We start from the raw sequence: 18,152 nt of genomic DNA, 5'->3' as shown, positions 1-18,152 counted from the left end.
ATCCTTCAAGACCCTGGTCACGCCTCCTCCCCAGCCCCCGTCTTTGTTCCCATAGCCCTAGGATGGCTTTAATGGGATGGCGATATTTGTATTTATTTTTCTTTCCCAGTAGATTCCTAGTACTTTCAGGAAATGGACATGATCTTATTTAGGTTTTAGTTCCGCTGGTGCTTACTAGGAACTTGGTAGAGGTTTATGGGATTGAAACACTCATGGACGCACCCACACCTCTTCTTCCCAGCCCCAAAATTAAGGCTTTGCAATGAGCTTTGCCCTTAGAACAGAGAAGATTGCCGTGCATTGGAGTAAGAAGTTACTGTGTTATTTGAAGCCTAAAGATATCAAAATAGATCTAGACTGATGAGAGGGCTGGGCAGGGTCAGGAACCCACTGGCATTTCTGTGATGAACTGTGGGGACGGTGATGGGACCAGAAGTGATCCCCCCACCCACTGGCTGCCCACTGCTGTACTGCTGGTAAACCAGGGCATACGCTTGCCCACAGGATCCCTACTGCCTTAGACACACGGAAGCCAGTGGCCTTCTCTGAGCACCAGGAATGGCAGCCCTGAAAGGAGCACGTGGCCTTTGGACCACATGCAACTCAGGTGTCTGCCAGGAAGAGCTGTAAGCTGTTGCCCGGTTGCCTGTGTGAGGGTGTGTGTGTGTGTGTATGTGAACACGCGTGTTCTTTCCTCACGCCCTCTCACCATCCCGGTCACCTGGCTCTGGACAAAGCCTCCATTGAAATACGGCACCAGGTATCGACACAGTTCAGTCTGGGAGTGTCTGCTCGCTGCCTTCATTTTGTCCTCTGTCGGGACCTCTCCACGAGTGCCGCTCCATCCTTAGCCGGGAGCAGCGCCAGAGAAATGGCGCTGGAGGCTCTGTGCCCGTGCGGGGCAGGGGAGGTTCCCAGATGACACCCGCCCCCTCCCAGGCAGCCTCACAGCACTAGCCGTCTCTAGTCTCCCCCCACGGGGCTGGAGAACAGAGGCCATACATCTGCAGACTGCCATTTAAAACAGAACGCCAGAACAGGGAGACAGTCAGGGAAAAAGTTGCTTTTTTTCCCTCCCCCCGGCGGCCCGCCCACCCCGCAATTCTCAGTCTATTGGTGTCAGACTCTGATGTGTTGAAAGGCAGCTCAGAGAGAAAGAGGGCGGGGAGAACAGCGTCTCAGGGAGATAATTGACTTCAGAAAAGCTATGTCTGAGATGTAGGAATAAAACAAGTGAAAATATGTTATTTTACAACCTTGATACTCCTGACCTCATTGAAAATAAATATATACACGCTGTATGGGCAATCAGGTAGGGAAGAGGGTCCTAGCACGGGGCACTGGCGCCTTCTGGTGGCCATCCCACGTTCTGTTTCCCAGAGAAGCCGGCAGCACTGCCTGAATTAAAGCCAGAAAGTGCCCCTGATTCTAAAGGAGAGCAGTTCCTAAAAGCCTCCCTTCTCCACACAAGACAGTTTATCACTCCCAGGATGGCTGGCATTCTCCAAGAGAAGAGGAAGCTATAGGAGGAAGCAAGTCCATCCAGAGCTTGGTTTGGTCTTTGTGACTTACAGCTCCATATCCTTTGCGGGTCTGAGTCCCGTCACCTGCAAAATGATAAACTCGAAATGGACAGTGCTTCTGGTTCCTTCCAGCTGGGAGAGTCTGTCAGGTCTCAGCAGCCCTTGAGAAATGCCGAGACATCAGAGAGCTACTGAATCACTGATGTCAGTCTAGGGGGGACTCTTTGTACGGGGTTCCTTCATTGCATTAAACTCATTCAGTGCTATTAGGACAGCCTTTCGCCGATGAATCCGCTGTTAGCTCCGTGTAACAGAACCAGCCCTATTGTTCCCCCTGCTGCTACAAGAATGTCGCCATTGTCATTATGGAGCCTGACTTCCCTGCCTGTGACTTGGAATGCTGCCTCTGAAACTGGAGAGCGAGGGAACCTCCCCTGGGGGCTATGGTTTACCAGATACCTAAACTCACTCCAGCCGCAGACGTGCACCCACAGAAGGCTGGTGGGCGGGTGGCACCCTGAGCTCTGAATTGGGGGTCACGGTTAGCAGTATTTGCTCTTACATTTTTCCCTTTCATCTGCATCTTAACACAGTTCACTCACTTACTGCCCAACAAGGAAGCTCCCCAGTGCGCACTGTGTCAAGAAAAGTTACCATTTTCTGCATTAATCCCTCTGTACCGAAAGCCTCCCTCTTTTTTCAGACGTTTAGCCCATGTGAGCTGAGCAGACATCAGCCCTCACCCGCCGCCCTTACCTCCTGGTCCCGAGCGGGACCAGCTCACACAGACCTCACTTCTTGCATAAGGCGAACAGGGTCATTTATCTTTTCTGCTGAAACCCTTGGGGTATTTCGGTTTGGTGAGACAGCACTTTCAGGAAGCTACACCGTTTTATTAAGTGTATTAAGCAGCACAGAAGCTCATCTGTTTGGCCACAGTTTGTCTACTGGTTGTCTTGGCTTTATCCCAATATATCATGGCTTGTTTTCCCAACACATTTTTAAAATTCTTATTAGTGACTATGATGCGCTTTCACTGATGTTATTCTCATAATTAATTTGTTTCTTACATAGCCGAAAACACAGAGTAGACCTTTGCCATATTTGCGTCATGTGTAACCTTTCTGGAACGGTGACCACATCCATAAATAACTCGTACTTGTTGAGTGCCTACTTAGGGCCGCACAGCTTTGCCTTATTTCTTCGATTTTTCTTTACACCCTGGAAGGGAGATAATGTTATCCATTGTCGCAGGTGAGGACATTGAGGCGTGGGCTGGCTGAGTTGCTTCCTCAGTTCTCACAGCTACTGTATCCCAGAGGAGACAAGACCTACACCCAGATCCGGCTCCAAAGCCCATGCATTGCTCACACTCACCCTCCACCCATAGTCCCGCCTCTGCTGAAATTCCATCTGGGCCTTGTTTCAGCGGCAGGTCCACCGGTCAGCAGTTCGGCTGTGGCTTCGTGTGGCCTCTCCTGTGAAGGTGACTCGGAATTCGAACAGAGTGCGTTTTCAGTCCTACTGACCTCCCAGGAATGGCCCTGCCCTTGGAGGGAAAAGCTCAGACCTCGGTTTAGCTCCTAATGAGCAGGAATCTGGGCCCAGACACGTAATCTGCGAGGGTTTTTATTGTTCTAATACTTAGTGCTGGGGGTGAGAGCTCCAGCAGAGAAATTTGGTCCATTGGTTTGACTCTTAGGAACTTACCGAGCTGGTTTGTATCACTCAGTCTGAGAGCACTGACGCCTGCAAAGTTTGTAATAAGTGCCTTGGGCTTGAACCACTGTCTTTCTCTTCTGGCAAATTTGAGTTTTGACAGGAGACTCTGCGAAGGCTCCAAGGTCCATGTTGACTCTAAAATATGCAAAACGATGGAGAGGAACTGAGAAAGAGGAGACTCTGAGAACCCGTAGCTGTTTTCAAATACTTAAGTGCTAGAATGAGATGTTTCCTATGGGATCACGTCAAGCAAAGCCAAGACCGATAGGCTTACATTATTTGGGAACCGTCAGGCCAATATGAAATAAATGTAAAGGTCAGAGGTGCCCAAAGAGGTAAAGGGCTGCCTTGGAGTTTTTCTGCACTGGGTGTGAATGTGCGTGTGCGTGAAAGCATGTATGTGCGTGCACGTGAACATGTGTGCACATTCTCATGCCCACACGGGAAGAGGCAAACAGATCTGATCAGGTGACTTTCACGACTCCATGTGTTAGAATTAGAGAATTATTTCTATAATTCAATTTTAAGATGGGCCTTCAGGCAGCACACTCTTTATCAGAGACACGTATTTACTCCAGAAACCTGCCTGTTGCACATTTTTAAAAATTTTCAAACCTTTAAAAAAGTAACACAAATAGCATACGAGCAGCTCTCACCCATATTTGCTCTGCACCTTCTAGGAACCGTGCATTCTCTTACGTCATCACAAAGTAATGATCAAATTCAGGAAATTTAACACAGATACCGGGCTGCTGTCTGCTGTCACCTCGCACAGTCTGTTGTGTAGTCACTCCTACATCACACTGTCTCACCACTGACCGTCCATGCCAGTGGATGCGATCTCATGTCTCCTTAGCCTTCGTCTGTCCTGACACTGATGTTTTTGCAGAGGACAGACAGACTGGTAGTACTTGGTGCTTTTCAAACGTTGCTAAAATGCCCAGCAGACAGCTCCGTGTCTGGCACACAGCACCTGGTCAGCGTCAGCAGGACAGAAGGAAGCCTGTGGCCTGATGGCCCTGGCACCCTGGTCATCCTGGCTGGCAGGGCAGGGATGGCCAAGGTGTGAACTCTGAGCTTGTGCCCATGCCTCGCCCCCTGTGACCCTCAGCTCCCTCACCTCCCGGCAGTCATGAGAATTAAGTGGCATATTGTAGGGAAAAGTGCTTAAACTACTGCAAAGAGCTAGACCCACGCGGTACAATATAATTTATTATTAACACACCAGTGAGGCAGCCTGAAGCTAGACTCTCATGGTGAGATTGAAAAGTCTGTAAAACGCTGTGGACAAAAGGAAAAGCAGGCTGACCGGGCGGAGCTGCTGGCCCGGTGGCTGGACCTGGAGTCCCAGCTCGTCCTGGGGCTCAGTGGCGCCTCCTCTCGGCTCGACCTTCCGACGCTCGTGCAGGAGAAGTGTCTGCGGGGACAGAGCCTCCACCGAGAGCCAAGTGCTTTGCCAAGAGAAGCCCCCGAAGCACGTGAGAACCCGAAAGGTCTTAGGATCCCTCTGTTAAAATGCAGAGCTTCAGAAAGATGATGTTATTCCCTCAGTCACACAGTCAGGGAGCAGCAGAGTCAGGAAGCACATTCCCAACCCCTCCTGCAGAGGCGTCGTTGTGTGCGTGTGTGTGTGTGTGTGTGTGTGTGTGTGCGCGCGCGTGTGTGTGTGTGTGTGTGCGTGTGTGTGTGGGGGGATGACTGTGTTTCCTACACTCTTCCCAATACATGCTGGGTGGCCCAGTGATGAACTGTTACTAAATAACAGTTTACTTGAATCTGTAAATTACCGGCTCTAAAGCAGGACCTGGCTCCTTCCTGATATGCTCTGGCTAATAAGCTCTGGCTCTACAATCACTCCTGACCTTCTCAGTTTCTTTATTTGTTGACTCTGTGAAGTGATGTGAGTGTACAGAACCCTCTAAGGAATCCGAAGCATCCCAGCTTCCTGGGGCCCCTGGGAAGGCGTCTCCTCTCTCTTTCCCTGCCTGGGGGCCAGCCCAGGATTTGGGGCAGCAGAAAACAGATGTTCTGGATCACGCCAAGACGGGGGTCCTGGACATCTGTCTGCAGAGCACACCCCAGGCTCTCACCAGTTGTCCCCCTGCTGCTTTCAGTGGGGTGACCCTCTATCAAGGCTTATGGAATGGACCTCAGACATTAACGTTGGAAACATCTGGCCATGCAGCTGGCCGACAGACTGCCTGACGTTACAGGGTGGGCGGCCCAGTCCTCAGGCCGTGCACACCTTTAGGTGGCATGGCCCCATCGGGGACAGCACGGGTCACTCAGAATGCTGCTCCCCGTTTTTCCTGCCCTAGCCGCACAGAGGCCAGCGAGGCAGGCTGGATCCGTGGGCAAGGCCTCTGCGTCCTGTGAGAGCAGACAGAGGAAGCATGTGCTAGGGATGCCCTACCCCCTCCCATCCCCACCTGTCCTGAGCCCCACATGCTCAGGAAAGACCTGGCTGCTGGGTTTGGCTTTTGGGCATTTTATTGTCCCGACGCCTCTTCCTGTCACAGCTCTGCTCGCCCCTTCCTTCTCTCTCTCTGCCTCTTTCTTCGTCAAGAGCCCTTTGATTTCCTATGTCTTTTCCACATTGGCTCTGTTGGCCTTCCATGGCTGACCTTTTGTCTCTGACCTCTGCCCCTCCCTACAGCCTGTACCACTGGTGCAGGGGGCGTGAATACATTTCCTGGGCCTCAGGACCTCCTGCGCAAATGCCTCGCTACTTCAGGCAAGCGTCCTCCGACCTCCCTTTTGTCATGGTCACTGCAGCTAGCATGGCACATAATCACTTTCAAAAGGGGAAATAGTCCATCTCTGGAGAAAGTGCTCTAGGAATGCAGCCACTGTTCCTGGCCCCGTCCGGTGTGCTCTGCGCCCCTTGGGCCTGGGTCCCCCGAGGGCATGCTGGTTGGCTCTATGACTGGCCACCCAGTCCCTTCCCGTCGTCCGGTCTGTCCCTCTCACATTAGGTCACGCTCCCCCCCACCCCCGGCTATTCCTCTGTCTCCGCTTTTGTTCTTGGGTCAGACGGCCCTTGTGCTCAAAGTCAGCGGGGAGTATTAAGCAACAGAGAAGGACTGAGTGATGGGGAGGGTGTCTGGAATAGTGTGGTCTGGTCTCTCTGTCAAATACAGTGCAGGGTTGTCATCATGCCTGCTGTTTCCAGTCAGTTTTAGCAGGTTTCTGGACCAGTAGGTGGAGAAGGATTCTGAAGCCAAGTCTGGCTCAACAAGAAGGAAGGCCGTGATTGATTAGTAATGCCTGCCATGGGCACAGACATAGGGAGCTGGTGTTTGGCCATCCAGGAGCTGATGTCATACTTCTGAGTATGCTGTCTGCTATCTCTTTTGTTCTCTGGGTCCAGTTTCTCCCATTTTTTTCTGACAGCTTCTGGGGCAGTGAGTTTCCTCTAATAAGGTAGTAAGAAATATACAAGTGTTACAGCATCAGTATCACCTGAAACTTCCTGGAAATGCAAAATCTTGGGCCTCAGCACAAATGTACTGACTTTAAAACTCTAGAGGTAGGACCCAGAAATCTGTGAAATCTGTGACCAGCTCCCCTGGCCCCCCTGACACAGGCGAGCACGTGAGAACCAGTGAGTAACAGGACAGGAGGGACACGGGATGTGGGGCTGAAATGGAAAGGCTGGTGCTGGCTTGTGACTAAGTCCTTCCTTCCAGCAAAGTCATGGAAGGTGAATCTACAGGGTTAGGATTCTCTGGGTGAAGTGTATTTTATAGCAATATTCAGCGGCAGATTTTATCAGCTTCAGTAAATCCCTCCTGGATGTGAACCCAGATGAAGACATTCCAGGAGGGCCTTGACCCCATGCTTCTCAGGTTCATGCCGCTGTCCCAGCCATCGCATCACCGGGCCTGCCCTCCCCCGGGTCACGCCTGCTCATGAAATTGGCATTTTGGATTTCATCGGAATGAACCAGAGAAGATACCAGACTTGGTCTCTTTGGGGGAAGTGGAGTACCTGTCGACACGAATGCTGTGTGCATTTGTGCACGTGTGTGTGTGTGTGTGTGTGTGTGTGTGTGTGTGTGTGTGTGTTCCCCTCCTTGGACACTACAGCTGGAGGATCAATGAACTCAGAGGTTAAGCTCACCCACCTGATCTCAGGTGACATCTCTGGGAAGACCACATGCAGGGCCCAGACCTGAGGGCTGAAGGCGAACCTCCACACTAGGGGGCCCCTCTTACCAGCCTCAATGTCTGCACCATGGCTGAGACACCTCACAGGCCACGAGGGCCACTGGGCTGAATTCTGACTCCATCTACAGGTTTCTGATTGCAAGTCCTTCGTCAGCTACTAAGAGAAGGGTGCGTTACTGCTGGCCTGCCATACGTCTGGCCAGCCTGTTTTCTCACCCGGAAATGGGGTGATGCCTGTCTCAGAGGTTGTTGTGAGGAGCTAATCTAAGAATCTGTGGCCATAAAATCGCCACTGCAGTTCAAGGCACTTTGAGCTCCCCCTCTGGGGGCATACTGCAGGTCCCATGGAGGACCGGGTCCCAGTTCCTTCCTCTGTATGCTCTTTTTTTTTTTTTTAAACATCTTTATTGGAGTATAATTGCTTTACAGTGGTGTGTTAGTTGCTGCTTTATAACAAAGTGAATCAGCTATACATATACATGTATCCCTATACCTCCTCCCTCTTGCGTCTCCCTCCCACCCTCCCTATCCCACCCCTCTAGGTGGTCACAAAGCACCGAGCTGATCTCCCTGTGCTATGCGGCTGCTTCCCACTAGCTGTCTATTTTACGTTTGGTAGTGTATATATGTCCATGCCACTCTCTCACTTCGTCCCAGCTTACCCTTCCCCCTCCCCGTGTCCTCAAGTCCTCTGTGTGCTCTTGCTTCCTTAACTCCGCAGAGGCCAGGCGTGCAAGGAGCTGAGGCTGCCTGTGGTCCCTTCTCCCCTTCTCAGTCCGTCTCTGGGCCCACAGTTTGAACACAGCTGCAGAGTAAGAGCAGGACACCCTGTTCTCAGTCTCGGTGCGGAGGGCTGCGCCCCCTGGTGGCGGCTGGGGATTCTGCAGGCCCTCAGCATCACCGGGCAAGGAGGGAGGACCCGCCACCCGCTTCTGGAGGCCCCCACGCAGGGGCCGGTCCTTTCTTCTCACTCCACGCTGGGTGCATCTTTGCTCCAGTCCACAGAGTATCTACAAATGACAGTTACCCCAGTTCAGTCCCGTTCTAACAGCTGTATCTGAAACTGGCTCCCTCCCGCATCGGGAGTGTCATCTTCTGGCTCTGCACTCACCTCCTCTTGGGGTTTGGGTCCCTCCTGGCGGCCCAGGGAGGGGCGGATCCAGCATCCGCGCACTGTGTGTGAGGACGTCTCTGTGCTCACGGCTCATGTGCATGTTACCTGCCAGCCAGGCCTGCCTGTGACATAGAACCCGATTTAAAGGCACGTGAGTGTTAGAGACAGGACAGCAGCTTCCCTTCTTCCCCTCTCTCAACCACACATATGTACACATACACGTGCACACACACAAACACACACACAGAGAAACACACACGGACACTGGCCGGTAGAGCTTTCCAGAAGCTCTGCTGGTGTAAATACCCACTCAGTCATCTGCATGTCTCTCCTTTGTCATGATAACTGAACTTTCCTTTAAAGTACCGCTTCTTCTCCTTCCTACTGAGCCAGGCCGGCCCGCAGGTCTGCACGTTTTATTCCTAATCAATGCCCCACCAGCCAAGCATCGCTTCCCTGACTTCACCCCTTCGTCTTTGCTCCTCCGACGTAAGACAGGAAAGGGTCCGAGGGTGCGTGTGTTACACGAGACGCTTCCGAGGTGCCGTGCAGGATGCACAGGGAGGAGGGGGAATGAGCCTGGCCTGAGCCCCGGGGGACAGTCCCTCCTGGGAAGCCATGAAACCATACGATTGGCTCCAGAGTCTGAGGAGGTAGATGCAAAGGCCAGAGGTGAGAGGGGTGAGGGTGTCAGAGGTCAGAGAACGCGGTTCTGTGTGGCAGCCTGGCCCTCAGACCTCTGTGATCCCTGCGGAAATGCGCTCCAGACGCGTCAGCAGCAAACCTGCGTGACTCAGCCAATCAGCATCACCGCTGTGAAAGGGGCTGGGCTCCCGGGGAGGCACACCCACCTCCAAGGTGCAGACCATGTTCACAGTTGAGGGTCAGAGGGAGAGATGCCACAGAACGGGCAGCTGGACGGCTCAGGAAGGTCCTGTGGGCGGGAACCTCTGGATTCCCCATGTCACCTGTCACGGACCCGATGGTGCCCGGGCTGACTACGCCTCCGACCTTCCCGACGGTGCTGCCAGGCTGCTTGGGAGGAGAGGGTTCCCTGGGAGGCCGAGGGGCTAGAAGGGTCACTGCGGAAGGGCAGGCCGTGGGAAGAGGAGGCTCTCGTGAATGAACAAATTCTCTCTTGCCCTGAAGTTCAACAAAATGGGGTTCTAACTGTGACTCTATGACTTGCTGGCGGTGTTTAACTTAATCTTTTGCCCAGCTTCATTTTTTTCCCATCAGTAAAACGGGGATATTCACCCCTGGACTTGGTTGTGGGAATGAAGTGAGCCCGTGAGTGCACTGACCCCAGTGCCAGACATAGAGAGAGGGACAGGGTGATGGATGTGTTGATGCAAACTGACATGAGGATGGCAGCTCCCTCTGGCTCCACCCACCCTTCCAGAGTGGTCCACAGAGGGTCACCCTGCATGGGTGACTGGTGACGTCTTGGATCATAGGACGGTAGCCTGACCCCACTCACCACCTACAAACTGTGGGAAGGTGGTTCTCCCTGTGCTTCCAGGGCAAATGCAGCATGGGTTTGGGTCCCTGCGTGGAAAACCTCTCAACAGCCCCTGAGCGCTTCACAGCATCCTCTTTCTCACGCCCTCACCCGCCCTGGGCTGCAGCTTACAGGGTGCTGATGGGGAGGCAGGGGGTGGGCACAGCCTCCACTCCCGGGCTCGGTCCCGGCCAGTCTCCTGTCCTCTGGCCAGGGCACTGGCTTTCTCTACGCTGTTCGTTTAGCTCTGGGTTTGAAGCTGGACAACTGGGCTTAGCCCAGGTTGGGGCTCTGTGGCCTCCACACTCAGGCCTCTTGCACCTGCCTCCGCCTCCCATCCCTCGTCCCTCTGTGGGCCCTCCTTGTCCCAACACCCCACATTCCTAGAGACCAGGGAGGTGTCTGGAGGCTGTGGTTTGAATCCCAGCCCAGGTGATGCCCTGAGAGAGATAACATCCCTCTGGGACTCAGCGTCCCTCGCTGAAGCGGGGGAGGAGAGACGGAGCTGGAAAGACAAGCAGAGCCTGGAGGGGAGGAAACTCCAGAAAGACCCTCAGAGGGTTGTTGAGCTTCCCGGAGCGAGGGCTGAAAGAAAGCTGGTGTCTGCGAAACCTCGGTAGAGAGCAGACGGGGGCTTGCTTGGCGGCTCGGGGGCCAGAGCTCAGACCCCTCCAGGCAGAAAGCTCAGGCTAAGAGAGCTTAGAAATGACAAGGTAGGGGTTGGCTTTCCTTTGGCGCCTTACACAGGCGTTTCACTTAATTCTTACAGCGTCCCTGTGTGGAGGGATTTAAGATGCCAGTTTTAGAGACGAGGAAGCAGAAGCCGGACAGCTGGGTAACCTGACGAGATCCCCCGGCTTGGGAAGGGGCTGGGACATCCCGGCCAAACAAGGCCCTTCATGCCCACTGTCCCCGGGACGTTCACACCGAGGCTGGGGGCTCGGCCAGCCTCTGGAGGAGACACGTGGGGTCTGATGGGAGAGCTGGGCTGGCAGGTGCAGACCCAGCCAGACTGTAACTCTGTCCTCTTGCCTCTGGGTGACGTGCCTCTGATCTCAGCCTTGCCCTCTAGTCACCCACTGATCTCCCAGCTGTTCCTCGAAAACACCAAACACGCTGTCACCCCGGGACCTTGGCACTCGCTGCCTCTCTGCCGGCAGTGCTCCTGCATGTGTCAGGTGGGCTGTCCCTCATTCCTCCCGGCTCGTCAATGACACCTTATTAGAAACGCCTCCCCGTCTCCACAACGCAGTTTATCACTTTTCTTAGCTGTTTCTAGCACCTGGCATGTTATGAATGTACTTGTTTATCCATTGTGTCAGTCTCTCTCTCCTAGAATTAAAGTTCCAAACGCTCAGAGACACTGCCACGTCTCCATCCACAGTGTCTGGAATGTCGGCAGAAGAAGGCTTAGAAAGTAAATTTGGGGAATCTAGTCACAGGAACCGAGGGACTTCTCTGACTCTGAGTTGACCTTACGCTGCGTAGGCAGTGCTGCACTTGGCACTGAATGTTTGCAAAGTCTAGACTTGGCCCTGCTCCCAGGACTTATCTTCCCAAAGGAGATGGTGGGGGGTTGGGAGAGAAGCATCGGTAAAGCCAGCAGGTGCCCACGAGAGACCCAGTGGAGAGAGAGCCACAGGGAAGGGGGCCACACAGCTGCCTGCGAGGGGCTGAGAGCAGGACAGGGCTGGGCACCGGCTCACTTTCCTGTCAGGGATTATCTGATTCAGAGACACCCTGTCTGCACCTCTAAAGGCTGGGCCCTCCCTGGGTGCCACAGCGAGGCTGGCCCAGAGACACCCATGGGAATAGGCTAATTTCCTTTGATGTTTTCAAAGGTAGAAGATAATTTCTGTGCTTTTCTGAGAACCACTTAGCTGTAGGCTGGGGGCTGGGGAATGTTCCATCTGTGGGAAAGGCTAATTAGAGGCCATTACACCCCAGATGTGACCTGCTGGGGCGCACCTCAGTGAAGCAGCCTGAGCTAAACGCCCTTGTCCGAGGGCTGAGGGGGCCCTGGAGCCAGGCCTGCAGGCTGCATCCTCCAAGGCCAGGACAGACAGCCCGAGGGCGGCTGCATTTGGAGGCAGCAGGGACCCTGGACCCGGAGTCGTGCTCAGGGCGGCGGGACCCAGTCTCAAAGTGCCCTTGCTTCATTAATTACCCCTCGCCGCCTCCGGCGCTTCCCCGTTTGCTCGCTGTCAGGTAACAGACAATTGAACTAACCAGTGTTCCTGGGAAAGTAACCGTGCAGCTGCATCAAAGTGTGAAACACACGTTATACGGTCGGTAGTGAACAAGGACGAGTCACAGCTGCCAGGAGCACGGCGTCTCCCAGGGTCGCCCAATTGTGTGAAGGTGGGGTTTCTGCCCCCTTTCAGCTTGGGTCCCCAGCAGGGTCCAGCCTGCTCAATCACTCAGTGACCCTAATGAGGGCGGCTCGAGGGCGAGAGCTTGCCTTCTGCTGCGGCCTGGGGCTTCCAGGGTCCCTACCCCGTCACCAGGCTGGTCCCAGGGTGAGGGGACCTTCCTGGGCATCCGGCCTGGAATCCCACCGATCTGTGTATTCTGTCTCCTGGGGTGAGGACAGAACCCAGCAACCGCAGTTCCCTGAACTGATGCTCCCCCGGCTCCTGCAAAGACAGTGCCAGGCTCTGCAGTGAGAGTGGGGCATGGGGCCAGTGGGTATAGGACCCTTCTCCCCAGGGAGCAAAACGACTCCACCTCTTGTCGCCAGGGAGAGAGGGACAAAGGATCACAGGAGGGCATCAGGAGGGCTGTGAACTGACACTTCCTGGCCTCCGCTGCTGCTGCCCCTCGGGTGGTCCCCAGCCCCCGCGGGCCCTGCGCCCCAGACACATCCCCTGGTGCCAGAATGAGCTCTAGCAAGGCAATCAAGTGAATGTATTTTTAAAAGAAAACTCATTTACCAAGCAGGCCTCTGGAGCGGCTGATGGAATAGCCCTCCTCTGGACGAAAAGAGTGGTGTAATGGCCTCCCCGGGGCTATTACCTCGGGAAGGCCCGCCGGTTCGCACATCTGAATCCGGGAGCCTGCGGAGGGCGCGGGCGGGGCGCGCCTGCAGCTCCAGGGACGGCCACCGGAGGGCGCGCCTGCGCTCCCCACGCCACTGCCTGCGCTCCGGGCTCTCGGACCCCTGAAACCTTAAACTTGGGTGTGGGGCACTTCTCTGAGGGCTCCGCGGAGAGAGGGCAGCCTGCCCTGCTCTCTAACTCCCCGCGCCCCTGGCTTTGTGTCCAAACAATGGTTTTCAAAGTCAACCACACAGGTACGGTTGCAGGAGGTTGGGGAGCACCCATCACTAAATCAGATAGCAGCACGTGCATGATGATTTTTAAAGCGCCCGAAAAATCCTTTCAGATCACATCCAAATGTGATTGAATGCATCCTTTTCTTTGGGAGAAGTCTGTGAGGTGAGTCCCAAAGGCCTGACTGGTCTCCAACTCCCGTGCCTCCATCTGCTTCCCTTGGGCACACGTGACCCAGGCATCCCAAGGGCACGCCCTCAGCCACACCCTGCTCCCCTGGGGGCTCCCGGCAGGGACAGAGCCTGGATTATCCAGCTTGCATCCCCAGCGCCTGGCCATGATGCTGATAGCAATTCATGTTGAGTTGAACCTGACACTGCTTCTTGTGGGGTGGAGGGATGGCTGTGCGGAAGATCCCAGCCGCTCCCTGCGGTCTGAGCACCAAATCCTTGATCCTGCCCTCAGGCTATGTGACACCATTTGGGATTGGAAAATGCAGCCCTCAGTCTCACAGACCAAAGGACAGACGTCCAGTCACCCTCTGAGATGGTCTCACCCAATCCCAGAGGCCCACAGACCCCAGCACACCTTAGAGGTGCTGCCTTAGGACTTCTAGACCACTCGCGAGACTGCAAGGTTTATTTTAGTTGGTTTTTAAAAAAGTGTGTTCAGTTAGTTTTAATTTTCCATGGGCGTACTCTTCAGGAAGAGCAAACGCTAGCAAAGGAGTTGGATGTTTGTTAAGGAAAATGCCCACAGGCCCTTGGGGGCCAAGGAAGGAAGGAAAGAAGCCATGGGGCAGGATTGCTCTTTCTCCTGGGACCTCTGCCACCACCTGTGGGTCTGTGTGGGGAGCCAAGGAGAGCCAGGCAGGTCGGGGGGGTGTGGGGTGGTGGTCCTGACCTGCCTCAACCTCCCCAGTGTGACCCCACCCTCGGGAACCCAGGAGCTCCTGACAGGATCGCCCAGGAGGGGCTGGGAGGACAGGAGAAGGAAGGAAGGGGTGAAGGAGCAGATGGAGGTGAATTCATGCCCGTTGGGTCCCAGGGCCGGACAATAGCTCTTTAACTTCCAGGCCTTAATTCAAAGGCTGGCTCAGTCCCTAGGCCAGACTTAATGACATTCACCCTGTGGAATTCAGTTTCCCCACAATGCTACTTTAGCCCTGTTCCCCGAAAGCACTGGTTCTTTCTGAGGTGAAATCCATAAGGAGGGGTGGGATTCGGGTGTCCTTGTGCAAGGAGGGGATGGAGGCCTCAGCGTCAGGAAACGTCAGTTCCTCTGCTGCTTTCTGTCTGTCTGCCTCTGGGAAGGTCACGGGTCCACCTGCGTGCATTTTGGGAAGGCTGATTCAGAAAGCATTCCCCCCTCTTTAGATACCATGTTCATCTTTTCCCAGGTACTCCACTGTCACTTCTGCCTTCCTGCAGTGTCCCACTGCCTCCGAGGAGGTGGTCCTATTGTTACCGTTACAGCACCTGATGCTAAGTCATTTTGTATCACCCGAGATAGCACAGAGCACGACTGCTAAGTATACCTGCCGCAGGCTGAGTACCAGTGCTGTGTGGGCAGGGTGCTGAAAACCTCCCCTGCGTTCATCCTTTAATCCCTGTCTCGTGACGCCCCTCAGGAACGGGTGCTGTCATCACCCATTCTGTAGAGGAGAAAGTGAGGCCTGGGGAAGCTGTGGGTGGTCTCTGGTCTCATGTCCAGCCTCTCCTCCTGACCACTAGGCTGAGCTGTTGCACAGGCAGAAAGCACTGGAATCACCCCATAAGGCCTGGCAGGCTGGGGAGACTCTCCTGATAGGGCAGCATTGTTCTGTGTGCCCTTTAGACGTTGAGAAGTAAAGACATACCAGCCTGGTGCTTCCCAGCGCCCCGGTGACGGATGAAATGTGCATGCGATAGAGATGCTGGCGCACCCAGAGCAGGCAGAGAGAGGACCCCAAGGGGGGCCCTGAATTCCGGCCTCAGCCCGTCCGTCTCCCTCCCCGCTCCCCCTCCCCCTCCCCCAGGGTGGGCTCCTCGCGGGCCAGACCGAGGCTTCCCTCCTGTCCTTCTGCAGGCAGGTGGCACCGTGCCCCAGACCACCCCTCCCGCGATCGCACCTGCCAGCCCTCTAGAAGGACTTAGCAGGGCAAAGGGGTTGTTGTGCTTGAAGAGTAAAGAGCATCGCTACTGGGCACGCGCCTGTTACCTGGGACAGAGGTGAGGGCTCCCTGGTCTGCACAGGGTGACAGTCTGCAGTGCAGGCCTGTGCTGCCGTGTGGCAGTGATGGTCAGGGGCCGTCACCCTTGTGGTCTCACAGGCCGGGATCCAAGCTGCCGAAGCCCATGGGGAGGGAAGCTCGCCGCACTCAGGACTCGAGGCCACATGGGGTCACCCTGACACACGCCCGTCACCGAGCCCATTGGTTTGTAGAATTGGGATCAGGAGCACGTGGGCCTGGCAAGGAGACGCCTGGGTCCGGATTAAGAATGAAAGGACCTTACGACACCCGGCCCCACCCAGTGAGGCCTTCCCCGGACACCCTGGCCCAGTTCACACATGCACCAACATTTCATCAGAAGTACCAACAAAGCTGCCCAAATCCCAGAGGCCTTCTCCCAGAATAGCAGTTAGAGCCTGCACCCCGTACCTGAGGAGATGGGCAGGGCACACACAGCTGTCCAGGCTCAGCCGGAGGCAAAGCAGGCTTGGACCAGCCGAGCAGGACGCTGGCCCGGGGCGGGCACAGAGGTGCAGCCTGAGGGCACGTGCTCTCAGAGCCCCCAGAGTCAGAAACACGCGAGGGAACACGTGTTCTTCCTGCACAAGTGGACACATCCACGCCGTTAAAAACCACACGACATCAACACGATCTCATGCTGAAATACAGAGCCAGGTCCTTATCCACATTCTCAGAACCGTGAGGGCCTCGGCTTAGAGAGAGAAAGGCTCGGGCAGTGAGCAGGCAGGAGGAGAAGTGAGCAAAGCCCGGGGTGGGGGGTGCTCACCGAGGCCTCGGCCCAAGCCTCCGGGAGCAAAACGGCAGGGCTCGTCCTTGGAGTGTGGGCAGAGTGGACAGGCCAGATCAGGCCTGGGCTGTGGGTAGGATGAATGGTGGGGACGCAGAACACGGGACTTCCTCCCACTCTGTTCTCTCCTTCGCTTCGCCATCACGGCTGAGGGTGATGTGTCCCGGCAAAGCAAAGGGACAGGCTGAGGCCCAGACGCCAGAAGATTTGGAAGAACATAGTTCACAAACGAATGCAAAAGTGAGAAGTATCCAATAAACGAACCACCTGATAGGGGTGTAATGACTGCCCCCTCCTGCCAATAAGATAGCAGTTAGCACAGAAAGCAAAAATCACAGGGATTGCATTGCGGAACTCTTCTCCCAGAGCAGGTAAACCTGGCCTAAGGGCAGGGGAGAGAGTAAGCCCATTGAAAACGAGGAGTTGGGTGCAGAACAGGCCCCTGCCTCGGGGGTCTGCCTGAGTCCACCCACCCGATGTCCTGTCGTGTCGCGTCTGCTGGATGCAAGAGGAGCCCTGGCTGTCCCCCCCCCCGCCCACAGATGGGCTGTCGTCAGCAGGGGCCTCCCCCAGCCTGACGGGGCCCAGGTGAGACCCCTGTACTCCAGACTCGGGGGTCGCGTGGGTACCCCGTTCCAACACACATTATGCAATTGTCTGGCTGACCGGCCACTTCTCTCCTTTGGCAGAACCAGAGGCCCTGGTCGTGTTCCTCATCCTCCCTCACTGGCCACTGCTGGGATGGGACCAGGCCACGAGGGAGGAGGGGACAGAGGGAAGGGAGATGGAAAATACCTCCTGAGAGCCAGGGAGGATGTGGAATCTTGAAATGAAGGGCAAAAGGGATACAGCGCCTGCCTCCGATGAGCCTTGTCGGGGATAAGACAGCTCTCGGAGGGGACATGCTCGGATATGCGCCGGGGAGGGGAGGGGCTGAGGACCCAGCAGACGGCCTCTCACTTTGTAGGAGGGCGTGCAGGGCTGGAGCGCAGCTCAGGGGCTCGGGCCGGCAGCAGAGAGGAGTCCGTCCCGTCCCCACGCGGGTCCTGCGTCTCCTCCGGCAGCTGCCCGGAGGATTCAGGTACCAGCGGAGGGCCCTGCGCGCGGAGGGCCCTGCGCGAGGATGCGCGGGGTGCGCCCGCGCTCTGGGTGCAGCGCTGCCTCTTCTCCCCTCAGTGCGGGAGGGAGCGCTTTTCCCTCATCTTCAACCTTTACAGACTCCAGTTCACAGGGGAAGGCAGTGACAGCCCCTCTGTGGAGTGGCCTGGGGGTAAGAGGGTGGCATACGGTTTCCTCTGCCTCTGCGGGTGGGTTTTCTTCTTGCCTCCTGTTCAAACCTCTCCCGCCCGCATTTGTGGCACTACCTCAGCAGCATCTTCTGTGGCTGCCCCTCCCCTGCTGCAGGGTCCACCAGGAGGTCACTTGGCGGGAGCCCTGGGGCCCAGCCTGGCTGAGCTGAGCCCTCAGTGCCCGAGTGGGGGGGCGCGCATGGGCAGGCCCTGCCCCTCCCTCCTCTTCCCGTGCCCCGTCCAGGGAACTCGGCACCGACCTCGCATAGATTCCCTCTGCCTTATTTTCCCTGAGAGCCTGTCCCCAGCCTTCTTCCCATCTCTTTCCTTTTCTCCTGTCCTCTTTTTCCTTTTTTATTTCTTCCTCTCCCTTAATGTACACCCCCAAAGGGGGGACAGTGTGCTGACCACACGCCAGAGGCGCAGGGTCCTCAGCGGTGACCTTGCTGAGCTCAGGTCCCTCCACTGGGTGGAGCTCGTTAAGCGTTAGTATTTTCAGTGTTAACTCGGTGGAGATTAACAAGCTGCTGGAGGCTACGGTG

General features: G+C 55.6%; 1 protein-coding gene across 2 annotated transcripts in view; it reads left to right on the top strand.

Annotated features, from left to right (window-relative positions):
* Positions 1-18,152, top strand: part of NTM (neurotrimin) — a 932,003-nt gene that overhangs the window by 288,343 nt on the left and 625,508 nt on the right. Inside the window, exon 1 of one of the 2 annotated variants that reach the window (XM_060017643.1) lies at positions 17,313-17,402. The exons of the other annotated variant lie outside the window; for it this stretch is intronic. The gene's annotated coding sequence lies outside the window, so the exon portion shown is untranslated. Of the gene's footprint in view, positions 1-17,312; positions 17,403-18,152 lie in introns of those variants that run through there. 2 annotated transcript variants of the gene reach the window in all.

This window comes from Delphinus delphis, chromosome 8 (assembly GCF_949987515.2).
Source record: "Delphinus delphis chromosome 8, mDelDel1.2, whole genome shotgun sequence".
NCBI lineage: Eukaryota > Metazoa > Chordata > Mammalia > Artiodactyla > Delphinidae > Delphinus > Delphinus delphis.
Note: the sequence above shows the minus strand (reverse complement) of the source record. Positions and strands in the feature narration are given on the sequence as shown.